This window comes from Eptatretus burgeri, chromosome 10 (genome assembly GCF_056783735.1).
Source record: "Eptatretus burgeri isolate ZD-2024b chromosome 10, Ebu_testis_v1, whole genome shotgun sequence".
Lineage (NCBI taxonomy): Eukaryota > Metazoa > Chordata > Myxini > Myxiniformes > Myxinidae > Eptatretus > Eptatretus burgeri.
The window spans coordinates 73,940,172-73,957,671 of NC_140970.1; the positions used below are offsets into that span (position 1 = coordinate 73,940,172).

General features: G+C 47.4%; 1 protein-coding gene and 1 long non-coding RNA gene across 2 annotated transcripts in view; both read left to right on the forward strand.

The window, feature by feature from the left end:
* LOC147018880 (uncharacterized) overlaps nucleotides 1-17,500 on the forward strand; it is a 90,591-nt gene that overhangs the window by 21,965 nt on the left and 51,126 nt on the right. The gene's annotated exons all lie outside the window — the stretch shown is intronic.
* Nucleotides 2,775-5,645, forward strand: LOC147018881 (uncharacterized). The gene is made up of 3 exons (XR_015062820.1): nucleotides 2,775-3,486; nucleotides 3,618-3,754; nucleotides 3,837-5,645. It is a non-coding gene; the product is annotated as an uncharacterized LOC147018881 (long non-coding RNA).

Consider the following 17,500-nt stretch of genomic DNA (forward strand, 5'->3'; position numbering starts at 1 on the left):
GTCATGCTTGGGGTGGATAAATGAGGGTAGAAAAGATCATGGGTATGGATGGGGGGATGGGCGTGACCTGAAATGGTCGTAAACAGCCATCTTGAAGCCCTGGAGGGAAGAATGGGATTGAACAGACTGAGTCGGTTGGTTCCACAGGTTAGAGAAAAGGAACAACTGAGTGAAGATGAGCAGTGAGCTTGGATTTTGGGAGGTTCACCAAAAGTGAGTTCCTGGCTGCAAGCACCCTTCAGAATCATAGGAGAGGTCTTGGGGGATGGACAGAGCAAGGAACAGGGTATGGAGAGGGATGCAAGACCAGAAAGGATACAGTGAAAGACAGACTGGCGAATGATCTATTTTCGATGTGAAATTAATGCCCAAATGCAGCTTCATCATGGGAGATTCAAATGATTCTGAGATCTTTAGTTTCCATGGCATCAGAATGTGTGCAAGGTGTGAGACAGGCTTGCCAACCCAAAGGAGAGCAGTATTCCATTAAACTACACATGAAGGCCTTGTAAGTCGAGAAAAGTTTAGATTTGCCAAGGAAAAACATTGAATTGGACGGATCAGAAGTGGGCGTGTGGGAGAATGCCCACATGGCGACGAACTTTGGAGGTCAACTTGGATATATGGTTTGCCCAAAAAAGATTGTGGCTGATGGTGAGGCCCAAAAATTTAAGTGACTGATATTCTTCAAGAAGCTTGTTAAGAGCCTGGTGTTGGCGCAGTGGTTAGGGCAGTGGCTTGGGATCCAAAAGGTCCTGAGTTCAAGCCCCGTTGGGCCACTGAATTAATACACCAGGGGGTTGACTCAGCCTGTCATCCTTCTGAGGTCGGCAAAGTGAGTACCAGTGTACTGGGCCAGTGTATACCCCGGTTAAAATAGGTGTACCATATCCCTGTGTGTCGTAAGAGGCGACCAGGGTTGGCATCAGGAAGGGCATCCGGCCATAAAACATTGCCTCAAGAAAAAAAAGCCAAACCCCTGCACAGCAGGGAAAAATGGCTGTAAAAACGGACTGATGTCAATCTTACGTGCTCCTATGCGGGAAAGATCTTCAATATCTTCATACATAGACAGCATAATGTCTGTCTCATGGTAATTTCTTACTGGTAGGGACAAGGAGCCTATGTGTAGGTCCATATTGTCGTGGCATGGTGAAATCACCACCATCAAGTGGAGACAAGGCTTTAGACAGAAGCAGGCAAACAGAAAAAGAACTGCAAGGCAGCACTCGCATCACGTGATACCTGGGCACGACAGCTAGCTCGAGTACACTGTGCATTTGACCTTATACGCGTATATGGAATGGAATGTTCCAGAAAATAAGCTTAAACCACCCACTGAAAGTTCATTTATACATCACAAACCCCAGTGAAATGCCCTTCCTCCTCTTCTTTCCTCATTCTGTGGACTTTACACTGAACTTCACTTTTCTGTCCAGAATTCATTTGAAATGCTGCGAATGATACCTCAAGAGAATAAGATGTCCAATGGAATCTCACGCACTCCATGGTACAGTCTGCTGATGCTTTAATTGAGGTTCACAGTTTGGCCACTGAATTAATACACCAGGGGGTTGACTCAGCCTGTCATCCTTCCGAGGTCGGCGGAATGAGTACCAGTGTACTGGGCTGGTGTATACCCCGGTTAAAATAGGTGTACCATATCCCTTTGTCGTAAGAGGCGACCAGGGTTGCGTCAGGAAGGGCATCCGGCGTAAAACGTGCCAAATCTCAATGCGGATCATACGGATGATCCGCTGTGGCGACCCCTAACAGGAGCAGCCGAAAGAAGAAGAAGAAGAAGAAGAAGAAGAAGAAGAAGAAGAAGAAGAAGAAGAAGAAGAAGGAGGTCGTAACCGGTTCTTGAAAAGAGCATTCCAAAGTCACCTTTCCATGCACCGTATGCGTACTATTGTTCAAGCAAGTTGTGCAGGACCTCCTCCCTATGAAAATAGATGTGATCATGTGACCCCTTACGAAGCATCTATTTATTACATATACACAGCGTAGAGAGGGGTGGGGAGGAAGGACAATGGAAATGCTAAATTGAGTAAAGGAACAGAAGGGAAGAGGATAGGAATGGAGGTATCTCGTGCTGTGTATGTACTGTGTAGGTCGAGAGTGAATTGAGGAAAACAAGGGAATGTATGACGGTAAGCGAAGGAAAGGAGGTGAGCGGAGTTTTGGAGAGAAAGGGAGGAAGATTGGGAGGATGGGGATAGAATAGAATAGTCCAGCGGAAATGTGAAAAAGCATGTTGTGACATCATTATGAAGTTTTTTTTATTTTTTTGGTTGATTCATAATCTCTGAACTATCCTGAATCAGAATCAGCTGGGTGCCAGACTCGCAACCTTGAGGAATTTTTTTTAGAGGCGAAAAACAAAATGGCCACGACCGACTTTCGATAAATTCTGTTTTGGGCGATATCTTCACTTCCAATGCACTTACACACATTTTGTTGTCTACTACTATGTTTTCATGGTCAAGAAATCCGATAATGATAAAATTGAATGTGTATATATATATATATATATATATATATATATATATATATATATATATATATATATATATATATATATATATATATATATATATATATATATATATCGAATCCAAAGACCTGTCTCATATTTTCAAGATGGCCACCATTTTAATATGAAAAATGGCTATTTTGCAGTTCCACTGATTACTTCGAGTAAGAAATTGAATTTGATGAACCCTCAAATATTAATACTACGTACAATAATAGTCAATGAAATGATGATTATGTTGGAATACGATTTTTACACAAATATATCCGGATACATGTGGATAGTTGACTATGACTTTGGGTTATGTCTTAAAGTAAGTATGTACATGTATATGATTTTGAAATTACCTTTTATTTTTAGGCAAACAAATATTAACTTTGTTAAGGATGCAATGTTCTACATTATGTTCAATCTTCGTCATCGTCGTTGTGATTAGCAGTGACTGCCCTTGTCTGTTCGTTACACCAGTCTGATCCAGCATTACAACTGCAAACATCGAACATGACATCTGTGCTGCCACACAACCACACATCCCGGTGGAACATGGCCGGCTGGTGGAGCATCCACACTTAATCAGCTGCAGAATGGTGACTGGTGCAGCAGACACATCAGGTGGAAGTGTGGTTGGACACAACGTCACACCGTCCTCACCTTCTTGCCATCCATACTTGATGGGATCCAAGTTCGGAGGGTCTGACTGAGTGGCCGATTTCCATATAATGACTTGATGATGAGTGCGATGTACATGTTGAACAAAGGCATCATGCGATGGGGGCAACGACTTCAATTTCAGAGTAGAGGTAATCTTGGAGTTGGCCATCTTAGACTTCCACAACTGCTACCAGTGTGTGGACATATCACCTTCGACTTTGGAAGCATAACAGGCAGCAATGAAGGTAGTTGCCTCAGATATCATCTTTTCCTCGTCTGCTTCCAGCTGACCAAGTAAGGTGCGATGATGTCCGCCCATTAGTACCTTCAGCGCTGTGGCCTTTCCAATGCCAAACAAATGCGACACAGTATCGCGTCTGGTCAGAGCATGTACATCAGGCAGATATTTGGTGATGCTTTTGTGTTTCAGTGCTGTTTGGCGAATGTCTACGTTCGCCCTCCCAGCACACGGATTCTCCATGCTGACATCCACAGTCATCTTTTCCTCGAGGTGGAAATGAATCAACAGGACAAAGACATCTGGATCGTCGCAGACCACTTTGATGTGTGAGTCACCACTGACACCTGACACAATTCTAACTAAGTGATGGATGATGATAACATCTGCTTCTTCATGGTGTGTTTTCAGATCCTGTCTCTGGAGAGTGGAATTGTTCCATACTTGTACTGGTGTAGGATCTTTTCCGGTGATCACCAGTTTGGTCTGGTTGTCCACAATGTGGGTCATCAGATACTGACAGATCAAATCGATCAGTTGTACTTTGTTGTAGGCTACATTTAGAACCACTTTTTGTGCTGGAAGTGTTGTGTGTAAGTTGAGTTGATGTTTTCGACTTGAATCATGACCTGAGCAACTGGATCTCGTCATTTATTTCGTGCTGATTTTGATGTACCTGTTGAAAATCAGGTATACGTCACAACACAACAGGTGGTATTTGATGGTTCCCATGAAGTTGATCACATAATCCTCAACTGTACCATTTGTGGGCCAATGTACAGTCCATAACATGGCGCATCCATCGATGATGACAGCATCTGGAACACCTTGGATTCGACTTGATTGCTCAACTTGGAGTTTTGTCTTCAGGATTGCTTTCGACTGAGCCCGCATCATACCACTCTCATCAAACAAGGAGGGTGGGACAGGGGACAGTTCATAAGAGAGGACATCCTTGACATCAATATCCCTGTATTGTTGGAGACGTATGACTCGGGTGCAGATCAATTCGGTATCATATACTGGCCTTCCATCCAGCTTGATGCTCTTTTTGGTCGAAGTCATCAGGGTCACTTTCTTAGTTAGTGTCTTGTTGAAGCTTGTTGGCCATCCAGATTCAAATTCCGCCATCTGTTGTTGTCCAATCTTGAGAGAATCATCAACGTTTACCTTGTCTGTCGCATGAAACGTAGTAGTAGACACAAACATAGTGTGTGAAAGTGCATGAGAAGTGAAGATTTCGCCCAAAACAGAATTTATCGAAAGTCTGTGGTGGCCATTTTGTTTTTCGCCTCTAAAAAAAAAAAAACCTCAAGGGTGCGAGTCTGGCACCCGGCTGATTCTGATTCAGGACAGTTCAGAGATGATGAATCAACCAAAAATTTAATAATGACGCTAAAGCACGCTTTGCCTTGAAATGGCTGTTTGGCATCTGGACGTGAAGGGAAGGAGAGAGGGTAAAGAAAAATTCTGCCATGTTGGTAAAAAAATATATATGGAGGACAACAAAAGTGAAGGACAACAGGGAAGCATAATGTCTGAGTGGAGACAGAAGGGATGGGAATATTGGACAGGATATTGAGGGAACTTGGGAAGGGTCTTGTATGAGATATATCGTTGAGGGGGGGGGGGGGTGGGGGTCGGGGGTTTCACCATGTAAACGGCCCTCGAAAGTATGTACTGGATGATGACGTCATAGGCATCCATATCTGTAAGAATGGAGTTAAATAGCAAGCTGCAACCATTTTAGAGTTTTGCATGTGTAAAAGGAGCTCGTACAACGAACTTCTGATCGATCAAAGCTCTCAGGATGAAACATTCCGTTCAGTTGATTCAGATATGTGAGGAAGATTTACAAAATGAATAAAATAACCTCCTCGTTTAGCTTGAAATTGTTTCGTCGTTTGCCGAGGAGTGATCTTCATGACATGTCATGTGTCATGTCATGTGATCTTCATGACCGGGATCGATTGCCGACACATCGATAAAACGTTCCATTGAGTTTCAGACTTGAAAATGACAAATAGATAGACTGCCGTCATCTTTGACCCGGACACAGCGACCAAGCTTGTCTCGCTGCCTGCGAGCGGTAAGACAAGACGGGTTTGGGGGGAGGGGAGGGGCGCGTGCGGCGGCCCCGGCGGTCGGACCGCATTCCATTCCGCCCTGGCACGGGCCCCGGGTTCACGCCGTTCTCACGCCCTCCCGCGCCGCAGCGGCCATTCTGCCTGACCCTGGGCACAGCGCCTGGCCTGGCCACGTGCCGCACACACCCCGCGCTGTGTGCGTAGCTTTCTCTGCGCGCACACCCACTGCTTATGGACGCCAATATGCACTCATACCGTGCTGCTCGTACACCCCTACGATGCCCACACACACTCTACAATGTGCACACATCCTATGATGCACACACACACACTCTACAATGTGCACACATCCTATGATGCACACATACCCAACAATGCACACAGACCCACACACCCCACAATACACATACCCTATGATGCATAAACACCTTCCGATGCACACACATCCTACGATGCGCACACACCCTATATGATGTGCACACACCTTATACGATGCACACCCACTCTACAATGCACACATACTCTAAGATGTGCACATACCCTATATGATGTGCACACACCTTATACGATGCACACCCACTCTACAATGCACACATACCCTAATATGTGTACATACTCTATGTGATGCACACACACCCTACGACGCACACATACCCATGATGTGCACACACCTTCCCAATGCACACACACCCTCCGATGCACCCGCTGACCCATGATGCGCACATACCTTCCTATGCACACACACCCTATATGAAGCGCACACACCCTCTGATGTGCGCACACCCTCCTATGCACTCACACCTTACGATGTGCTCACATGCTGAGATGCGCACACACCCTACCCTACAATATGCACACACCTCCAACTCACGGCCCAATCCACCGCTCGTACCTGGATTTATTCTCTCAAAGATTTTGTGGAAAACGTATTTATTTATTTATTTATTTAAATCTCGCAAATTATCGATCGATTCATTGGTTTAAATTGCAGTAAACGATCCATTCGTTGATCTCACTCTCGGGTGTCATAAGAACATGATTTTAATGTTTTAAAAAAAAAATGTAATTAATATAATTCCTTTCACTTTCTATCGTTTTTTGTCCGCAAGGAGATTCTAATGCAAGGTGATCAAAGGGATCAAAAGTTTTGTCGATAAAATGATTCGTTTGGAGACTTTGTGACGAGGCTCACCTGGAGTGGCTTGGCCACTATACCTGAAGGCTTCTAGGTCAGTGTGAAACGTGATCGCTATAACTGTCTGGCACGGAATTTGATTCGCATCGGAATCAGCAGTCGGGGTGCTGCATCTTGGATTATGCTGTTTCTTCTCGGAAGTTCAGCCAGTTGTCTCATTTCCAATGTGTCCGAATATAAATCCCATGGTAAATGTACCAAGACAAGGCGTTTGGCGCATTTGTATCGTGACTGGTCTATAATGGTCTCGGTGAGCCCAAAAATGGGTAAGTATTGGTTTTGAAAGGCGTTCAGCGTTCTGTATGACTATCGAGCATTGCCATCAGGATTATATGGCGAAGTGCACTGATGCTGCGGACACAAAGTGGTACAAAGAAAGTTTAATCATGTTGTTGGTTCCGTGATATATGGTTAATTTCGAGAGTTAAGGATATTATAGTAGTTATAGTGTGAGGTTATGAAATCAAAACAGGAATATTTCAGAGGTATGATGTCATATTGTCTGTTGGCTGACTGGAAACTGACAGAGTGGTGAAGTCATGTGCAGCGTGACAGAGTGGTGAAGTCATGTGCAGAGTCCAAGGAGGGCCTGTTGAGGAGGGCTGAACCAACAAAACTTTGAAGGTTCTGGGGAGAGGCTGAACAGAGTGTTAAACTGACTGTGCTAAGTAAACCGAGTTTAAATCTGTATGATGAAGATCAGAGGTCGAAATGATCCCAATGGTGGACGTTAAAGATCCCAATGGGTATGTCATTTGGTCTTTGCAAGAAGTCGGTGAGTTATCCATCATCGGTTCTCTGAACAAATTACAAATTCCTACACAAATCAGCTTCAGTCAAACATTACTATCAGGCCTGGCTAGCCGGTTCGTGAAAGACTTGAGCCAAAAACATTCCCCAGCCGAACTCACAACACGGGATAGATTGATTGAGGCTGAGTCGAAGGCAAGATCCTGCTGCAGAATCTTTATTCTTTCATGTTTGCACATTTTCACACAATTCCAAACACACGGTGTTTGGTTCTCCAATAATATGGTTCCACTATAATTGCCAAAAGTACTGGGACACCACACCCGAAACTTAGTTGAATCCCTCCAACTTGCACGTCCAAGCCCCACAATGCAAAGCAGTGTTTACCTTTAGTTATGAAGAGGTGCAGCAGGTATTGAAGCACGGAGTTGTAATCAAGATGACACGATGTCAGGAGTTGATTAAACTTCAATGGTGGTTCGTTAATGAATGGATGCCAGAGGTTCATTGCATGGATTTCCAAAGTCCAACTGTTGATGTAATGTCCTTATGAAATGGAAGACAGCAGGTAATGGCAACGTTGACAATCGGACATGCAGGTGACATTATTGAACCTTTCAACATGCAATGGCACAATGTTATACCTGATGTCTCCCAGGATTTGGTACAAAGTGCTGGTGACAGGGAGGGCCTGAGCAATGATGGTTGATGCTGCGCAAAGAAAGGCCAGCACCCTATTGTAGGAATCGAGAAAACAAACGATGCCTTATTGTCCCAACACTTTTGATAATTAACACAGCGCTTGTTGGTGTTTATCGTTTAACAAGGAAATTGCTTCCGAGAGGAAATATTAAGATCGTTGCATTCAGTACGCACTTTGTGGGTGCATCAAGCCAGTTGAACGCCACGTAGGAGTGAAATTACAGCAATTTCGTGCTTCATAGGAAATGACATCACGTCCGTTTACAACTCACTGCAAGCTCCAGATACTGGTGAACAATCCAATCCTGATGTCTCCCAGGATTTGGGAGACATTGATTTTATTACCTCTGCCACCAAAGGTGAAGGAGGTTATGTTTTCATCCCTTTCTGTCTGTCTGTTAGTCAATTTGTTACTTACGAAATCTAAAGATTTCGTAAGTATATTGATCACTTCCGTCCTCTGTTTGTGTGTTTGTGTGTTTGTTTATGGGCACGATAACTCGAGAACGGAAGAAGCACCCAATGTCAAATTACTCCACGTGATTCAGGAGGGTGATGGCTCGTGCTGATTAGATTTTGGTCAAAATCGGTCAAAGGTCAAGGTCACAGTGAGGTCAAACATTCGATTTTTGATGGTTTGGTACAGAATCATCGTAGAAACTTCAGGTTTGCGTCGCCACCTTCTCTCGAGACAGCTTTTATTAGACAAGGTCAGAGGTCAAGTTGACGATTTCGTAAGTACCAGTCTATGACTGCTTGTTTGTGTGTTTGTTACTTAAGAAATCTAAAGATCTCATAAGTCGATTGATGACTTCCGTCCTCTGTTTGTGTGTTTGTTTGTGTGTGTGTGTTTGTTACTTACGAAATCTAAAGATTTCGTAAGTATATTGATGCCTCCCGTTTTTGTTTGTTTGTTTGTTTGTAGGCACGATAACTCGAGAACAGAAGAAGCTACCAATGTCAAATTACACCACGTGATTCAGGACGGTGATGGCTCGTGCTGATTAGATTTTGGTCAAAATCGGTTATAGGTCAAGGTCACAGTGAGGTCAAACATAATTCCGTAAATTCACGTGGAGAAATGGAGTATTTTTGCTTCGCTCGACGTTACGAGTTCGTTTTAACTTCGATTTTAATTTTGCCTTTGGTTTTTGCGATCGCTTTGGACGCTTAAAACTCGGTTGTAAAAATTCTGGTAAAAATCGGATGTTTTGGAGACGTTTTAAGATTGTATAAAAAATATTTCACTCGACGCGTCATGGGTCGTCCATGATGCAGTGCGCACGAGCAGACGCGTCGTTGAGTTTCGTTAAGGAATAATTGAGTGGAGAAATGGAGATTTTTGCTTCGGTCGACGTTACGATTTTTGATGGTTTGATACAGAATCATCGTAGAAACTTCTGGTTTGCGTCGCTACCTTCTCGAGAGACAGCTTTTATTAGACAAGGTCAGAGGTCAAGTTGACGATTTCATAAGTACCAGTCTATGACTGCTTGTTTGTGTGTTTGTTTGTGTGTATGTGTGTGTGTTTGTGTGTTTGTTTGTAGGCACGATAACTCGAGAACGGAAGAAGCGACCAATGTCAAATCATATGTATGTATATGTATGTATGTACGTATGTGTGTATATATGTATATATACATATGTATGTATATGTGTATGGATATATATATATATATATATATATATATATATATATATATATATATATATATATATATATATATAAAAAATATATATATATACACACAAATATATGTATAAATATAATAGATATGTATGTGTATGTATGTATATATATATATATATATATATATATATATATATATATATATATATATATATATATCTTCTTCTTTCGACTGCTCCCATTAGGGGTCGCCACAGCGGATCATCCGTATGATCCGCATAGTGATTTGGCACATGTTTACGCCGGATGCCCTTCCTGACGCAACCCTGGTCGCCTCTTACGACACAGGGATATGGTACACCTATTTTAACCGGGGTATGCACCGGCCCAGTACACTGGTACTCACTTCACCGACCTCGGAAGGATGACAGGCTGAGTCAACCCCCAGGTGTATTAATTCAGTGGCCCAACGGGGCTTGAACTCAGGACCTTTTTGATCCCAAGCCGCTGCCTTAACCACTGCGCCAACACCAGGCTTTATATATATATATATATATATATATATATATATATATATATATATATATATATATATATATCTATCTATATCTATATCTATATCTATATCTATATCTATATCTATATCTATATCTATATCTATATCTATATATATATATATATATATATATATATATATATATATATATGTATATGTATATTGTTGTGGACCGGGCGTCGGCTGTGAGCAAGACCGCTAGGTGGACCAGTAGGGTTGACTCTACTGAACACCAGGAATCTAGATCGTACCTTTCGGAAAACTCCGAGAGGCACGGTTCCCTGACAGGACCGTGGACGCCAATATTTCGGTGGCGTGAGGTAGGGTCCTCTTGTCTAACTCCAATTTGCCAAAGTATCACGCCGGCTAACTACCAGGGAAACCACACCCTCGGCCGACTCTGTCCGATCTGAGTCGCGGGAATGGTTCGGATCCGGCGTAACCTAGCGGAGTTACCACAGTCGCGCCAGACCATGCTGAGTACAAATAAATGTCCCCATTGTTGAATGTCACCTGCTCGTTGCGTCAATTCCTCACATGGACTGCCATGGAACGTTTGGGATATTAGCTGGCTGATTATCAAGCTGATAAAATGTACATCTGGTCCGACGGGACTTGGCGATATATAACCACTGGGCAATCGCATACGGAACGAGCTGCTAAAGCAGCTCGTTTTCGTGCAGGCCCCATCGAGGTATAAACTCCCGGTATTTCTGTCTGCACGAATAATTAGGTACATCGACAATTCGACGATCGACCCTGGAGCGCGTGGACAGAGGGATTGGCTGGTTTATGGTGTGTTAAAAACACCCGTAGCTGGGTTTCGGCGTTGATCCGGAAGCTGCAACAAGATTGCGCATTCGGTGGGCGTGAGCGGCCGCAATTGGGCTAAGGTGGTCGTCCGCACGCTGAACGGGCAGAAATCTACAACAATATATGCATATATAATATATGTATATATATATATATACATAGAATGTAGATATATGTACATGTATTCATATATGTATATATATATATATATATATATATATATATATATATATATATATATATATATATATATATATATATATATATATATATATATATATATATATATGTTTTTATGTATGTATGTATATTGTTGTGGTTACCAAATTCGCAAACCACCATTCAGGTCCCTTAGGTGAGATATCTCGATAAGTATATGTGTAGTTAGGCCCCGTTGTCTAGAGGGAATAAATGTCATTCATGCGTGCTGCGATTCTTCAGGATAGCCGTTTTTCTTTTACTATCTTTATTTTGGACCAACCGCCATGATTACCACCACCAACCACGTCTCAACAGTCGTCACAACATCAACCACCCACCACAACGCCGCTTCACCACAACAGCCACGACCTTTCCCGTCACACCTCGCAACCGTCGCATCGCCACCGTTCTTGCGCCGCTTGTGGGTACCGGTATTGGACTCGTGCAGGGCGCGCGCCGAACAGCGTGTACAAAACCACGGATTTTCCGCTCCAAAAACGGATCAAAAACGACTCACGCCCACTTTTGTTCCGTCAAATCGGTGAGCGAGGGGCGATTTGGCCCCGCCTCCAGGGCGTTGGAGGGCGGTCGCTATATGCAAATTCATGGATCAAAATGCATTCACGCCCACTTTTTCTCGGGCCAATGGGGAGCGAGGTGAAAGGTCAAAGGCGAAGCCACGGGGCTTATATAAGCGGCTGCGTTCGTCAGTGAAGAAATCAAGTGTCGTCGTCGTGTGCGTAGTCGTCGTCGTGTGCGTTGGAGTTGAGTGCAGTTGGGAAGTTCGCAGGAGGAAGAGTTCGGAGTTGGAGTCGGAGCGAAGAGGACGGAGCTGTGGAGAGGCGGCGGCGGCGAAGGCAGACGAGGGGGTGCTCGCGTCGGTGCCGGGAGCTGCACACCAGGGAGGCCGACGGCGCGACCTGGTCGAGGTGGAGACGCTCGTCGCGGGACCCGAGACAGAGTAAAAATCCTCCTTTCCCCGAGCATCAGCAACCCCCTCCTGTTTCCCCCCGCGCTGAGATAGTGCGACCAAGGGGCCCCCTTCCCACCCCCTACCAGACACTGTCCGCGAGGCCCGCGGAGTTGAGGCACCATCGCCGCTCCGCGTCTCATCACCAGACGGGTAGGCCCGACCCGGTCTCGGCCTCAGGCCCGCCTCATCCTTGAGGGTGTTATTTTTCTTGGTTTTGGGTATGTGTTGTCGGCGCCGTCTGTGAAGTAGAATTGTATAAGTGTTGCCGTGTGCTCGGTAGTCGGATAGCTCTGCATTGTGTCTTCGCTTTTACATTTGCTTTTTGTGTAAAATTGCATTGTGTTTCTCTTCTTTTCTATGTGCTTTTGGTGGAATTGTATATGTGTGCTTTCCGTTCATCGCGAATAAATGTGCTTTATGTTGAACTGTTTCCCGCTTCGCTTCGTCATTTCTCTCATTGAATCCTCATCTTGCTTCACGTAAAGGGTTGGTAGTGGGCTGAATACGCCCGATAATTAATCGAACCGTCGAGGCCGACGATAACACCGCTCGGTTATCCCGATAGTACGGAACGGGTCGCTTAAGTGGCCCGTGTCCGAAGTCGACCTGCGGCGAGGTGCGATCGCCCGGTCTACCCTCCGTGTGGGTACTTATGTAGGTCGAATTTGGCGAGCAACCCTATCCCACGCGGGGGCCGATTGGCTCGATCGCGGTGAGACCGAAAGGTCCACCCGTGACTGGTTCCCGGCGTTAGTTCCACTATAATTGCCCCGGAGACCCTTGTGGGGACACGAATCCACAGTGTGGTTGTCCCTGTGTGTGTGGTGCAAGGTGTGAGTGCGTCCCCGTGTGTGGAAGCGACCCCGTGTGTGAGTGGTGTGGTGGCGATGGTGCCGGAGTGCGTGCTTCCCAGCACGCCGTGTGTGGATGAGGAACCGTGTGTGAGTGAGGCCGTATGTGTGGATGAAACGGCCAGTGTGAGTGAGGCACCGCGGGTGAGTTCCCCCGCGTGTGTGAGTGAGGCACGGAGTGTGGATGAGGCACCGCGGGTGAGTGCCCCCGCGTGTGTGAGTGAGGCACGGAGTGTGGATGAGGCACCGCGGGTGAGTGCCCCCGCGTGTGTAAGTAGTATGGTTTGTGTGAGTAGTGAGGCACGCGTGAGTGAACGGCCGAGTGCAAGGGAGACCGTGTGTGTGAGAGAGCGGTATGTGAGGGAGATGTCGGTTGGCATGCGGGAGCACGCAGCCGCGTCTCCCCGTGTGAATGTAATGGTGTGGAGTGTGTGCGTCGTAACACGCAGGTGTGTATGGGTCGAATGGCGACGACGGCGACATGGGAGGAAAGAAAGCCGGGTAGCGGCTGTAGTTGTTTCGGGGACCGTGCCGGGTTCACCCAGCAGTGAGCACGAGGTTCGTGCTGTGCAACGCACGAGACCACCACGTGCTCGCTTGCGAGAGTGAAGTCCCGGTCCGGAAACGCACGCGGTGGATTTGCCGATCCCGCGGACGGACAAAGTTTAGGCAGGATAATGGATTTGGACCGGACGGGTTCTCCACGCGATCGTGTGTGTTAAGCTCCAACGGGCAAAGCACATGTGTTCGCGTGGGGAACCCCTCGAGACGTGGGGCTTGTGTTTTTTTTTATGCGCACGGTGACGTCATGGCTGCACGTGGGGTTGGAATCCGGCAGGAGGGGTATCCCTGCCGGATGATACCGTCCAAGGAGGGACGAGGAACACGTGCAGCTGCATGACGTCACGGGCAGTTGCAAAGTGCAAAGAGCGTGAGTTGCCGCGCTGGTGCTGTGCATGTAAAGAAAAAAAAAAGAAAAAAGCAAGCCTCACTTTCGGGTGCACATGATTCCTGGGCAAGGGGTGGAAGACCCCCTTACCTGGGCACAGGATGGAAACTAGTTAGGGGGAAGGGTTAGCTTAGTTAGACCGACTTCATGGGGCAGGGGTAAGTCCTCATGGAGTCCGTGGAATGGATTAGTTAGAGGGATGATAGCGAGATTTAGGTTGGGAAATTGATAAATGGGATTATTTGAGGACATGGACAGACTTATGAATGTGTAGAGGGGACGTAGCTTAGCTACGTAGTGTTAAATGGAACGTGCTGTAGTTTAAGGGACGACGTGGGAGCACGAGTTCGTTAGGGGATGTAGTTAGGAGGATGGCAGAGTTCAGCGTGAGTGTGTTGAAGAGTTGGTGAGTTGTGAGGTGAGTACTTGTTGAGTGAGTGAGGCCAGCGGGTCTGTGTGTATGGAGTGAATGGGGAATGCATGGTGCGATGAGTGATTGGGGGAAGGAGTGACTCCCGCCCAAGGGACCCCGGGGTCAGAGTAAAGTGAGTTAGCTGGGTTAGTCAAATTGAAAAATGGAGGTCGTTTTGTTGTTGGTGGGAAAGTAGGCTCGAGACCCATTTGGAGGGGTGCAGGAGCCCTGTTGACGGGCTTGGGAGCGTGGCTGCGAAAGGTGAGTATCGCTGAGTGGGTACCCCGGGCACCAGGCTAGTCGGCCGTGGTAGGCCAAGGGCCCATGGGGGGCCGGGATAGCGTAGTGGGCACGGGTGTGCCTGCTTGGTGCGGGGGCCCGGGGCGCCATTAGCCGCGTGGGCAGTGTTGTGGGCACGGGTGACCCTCGGAAAGGGGCCTAGGAAGCCAGCCTGCCACGTGTGCGTTTCAGGGGAGGTGCCATGGGGGGCACTCCCCGGTGTTAGGGAGCTGGTAGGCTCGGAGGCAGTGTAGTGCCCGGGGGTGCCATAGCGGGAGATTCGGCAGAGGGTCGTGTCTGCCAAAAGGAGCCGCGTGTCCCAGCCATGAGACCGTGTGAGGGCACGGAGAGAAAATTGGGGGGCGAGGCCCGAAATTGTAAGGACACCAACACAGGCGACGGGAATCTGGGTTGTTAGAACCAATAGTTTAAGCGAGAGGCACTTGTTGAAAGCCCCGGGGTAGTTTAACAGTTAAATGGTTAGGGTAGATTAGGAAGTGTACCCCTCCGCACCATCCATCCCCTCGCTCTCGTTGTGGGCCGCTGGACCCACTTTGGTTATAGATCGCCGAACTCTGGGGAGGCCATTCTGAGGCTTCGTTGGGCCTCGACACAGGACGTTAGCTCTCCCTTATTCCCCTCCGGGAAGGGAACGTAGGGGTTGGGAGTAGGCTAGGTGACAGGATAGGTTAGCCGAACAAGGACAGTAAAGGGGGCGAGGGGACGATTTATAGTGGGGAGTTAAATAAAAACAACAACAAAAAAAAATAATAATAAGTTGGGGCTAAATTGGGGTTTGACGAATTAAGGGAGTGGGTATGTACAGTGACAGGCAAAGGCGATAGGTGGGAGGGAGACAGGTAGGTAGGTCCGAGCCCGCCTTCCAAGTGGCCAGCACCACCGCACTCCCTCCACCAACCTCCACTGAACGGCAAAGGCTGGCCAACTTCATCGGCTGGCCGTGTTTTGCTTCAAGGCAGAGGCCGGCCAACTTCATCGGCAGCTGTTGTTTTGCTGCAAGGCCTGTGCCATCGGCTGGCCGTGTTTTGCTTCAAGGCCTGTGCCGGCCCACTTCATCTGCCGGCTGGCCGTTTTCTTCAAGGCCTGTGCCGGCCAGTTCGTCTGCCGGCTGTGTTTGCCTGCAGCGGCCTTCTTCTGCGGGCTGTGTTGCCTGCACCTTTGCCATGCCATGCCCACTGCCCACGTTCACCAGCCCCGTTCAATTTTTGCTTTGCCCCCCCCTGTTCATTTCCATGTGCGCCAGGATCTGCAAGGCAACAGTTTGCAAGCAGCGAGAACTGCCCTGTTGGCAGCTACAACACGGGCCTGCAGTGGCGGCCCGTGCACCGTGTTTGTGTCCATCCATCCATCCGTTGTGCTCATTGCGTGTGCCACTTGAGCTGGCACGGAGACTACGTTTGTGCAGCCCATGCACCGTTGTGGTTCACTGCGTTCAGTTCAAAAGGGAAGGCCTTGGACTGCGTGTGAGCAGCCAGCCACGTTCCCTGTCACCTGCATTGTTTGAGCCAGAGACTGCATGCTGGCAGCCTGGCTCCCTGCTAACTGCTTTCTTTTTGCAGAGTTCAATGATCCTGGGCCATGGTTTAGTGTAAAATTTGTAAGTTAAGGTTAAGATGTACTGTAAATATGAGTGCGCCCCCCGGCATGTCTGTCTTAGCGCCGGCAATTTTATTTAAGTCGTCCGTGTGAGTGAGTTTGTTTCGGTAGTTACGCAGCTCTCAGGTTATTTATTTTGGGGACACGAATACCATGAATGTCGCACTCAGGGATCCGTAGGTAAAATGTACTAGGGGAAAACTACACATGATGGCACACGAAAATTTGACGACTCGGGACGAGTCTGTAAAAAGGGGAGGGGTAGTGTTGTGGTTACCAAATTCGCAAACCACCATTCAGGTCCCTTAGGTGAGATATCTCGGTAAGTATATGTGTAGTTAGGCCCAAACCCGTTGTCTAGAGGGAATAAATGTCATTCATGCGTGCTGCGACTCTTCAGGATAGCCGTTTTTCTTTTACTATCTTTATTTTGGACCAACCGCCATGATTACCACCACCAACCACGTCTCAACAGTCGTCACAACATCAACCACCCACCACAACGCCGCTTCACCACAACAGCCACGACCTTTCCCGTCACACCTCGCAACCGTCGCATCGCCACCGTTCTTGCGCCGCTTGTGGGTACCGGTATTGGACTCGTGCAGGGCGCGCGCCGAACAGCGTGTACAAAACCACGGATTTTCCGCTCCAAAAACGGATCAAAAACGACTCACGCCCACTTTTGTTCCGTCCAATCGGTGAGCGAGGGGCGATTTGGCCCCGCCTCCAGGGCGTTGGAGGGCGGTCGCTATATGCAAATTCATGGATCAAAATGCATTCACGCCCACTTTTTCTCGGGCCAATGGGGAGCGAGGTGAAAGGTCGAAGGCAGGGGGTCAAAGGCGAAGCCACGGGGCTTATATAAGCGGCTGCGTTCGTCAGTGATGAAATCAAGTGTCGTCGTCGTGTGCGTAGTCGTCGTCGTGTGCGTTGGAGTTGAGTGCAGTTGGGAAGTTCGCAGGAGGAAGAGTTCGGAGTTGGAGTCGGAGCGAAGAGGACGGAGCTGTGGAGAGGCGGCGGCGGCGAAGGCAGACGAGGGGGTGCTCGCGTCGGTGCC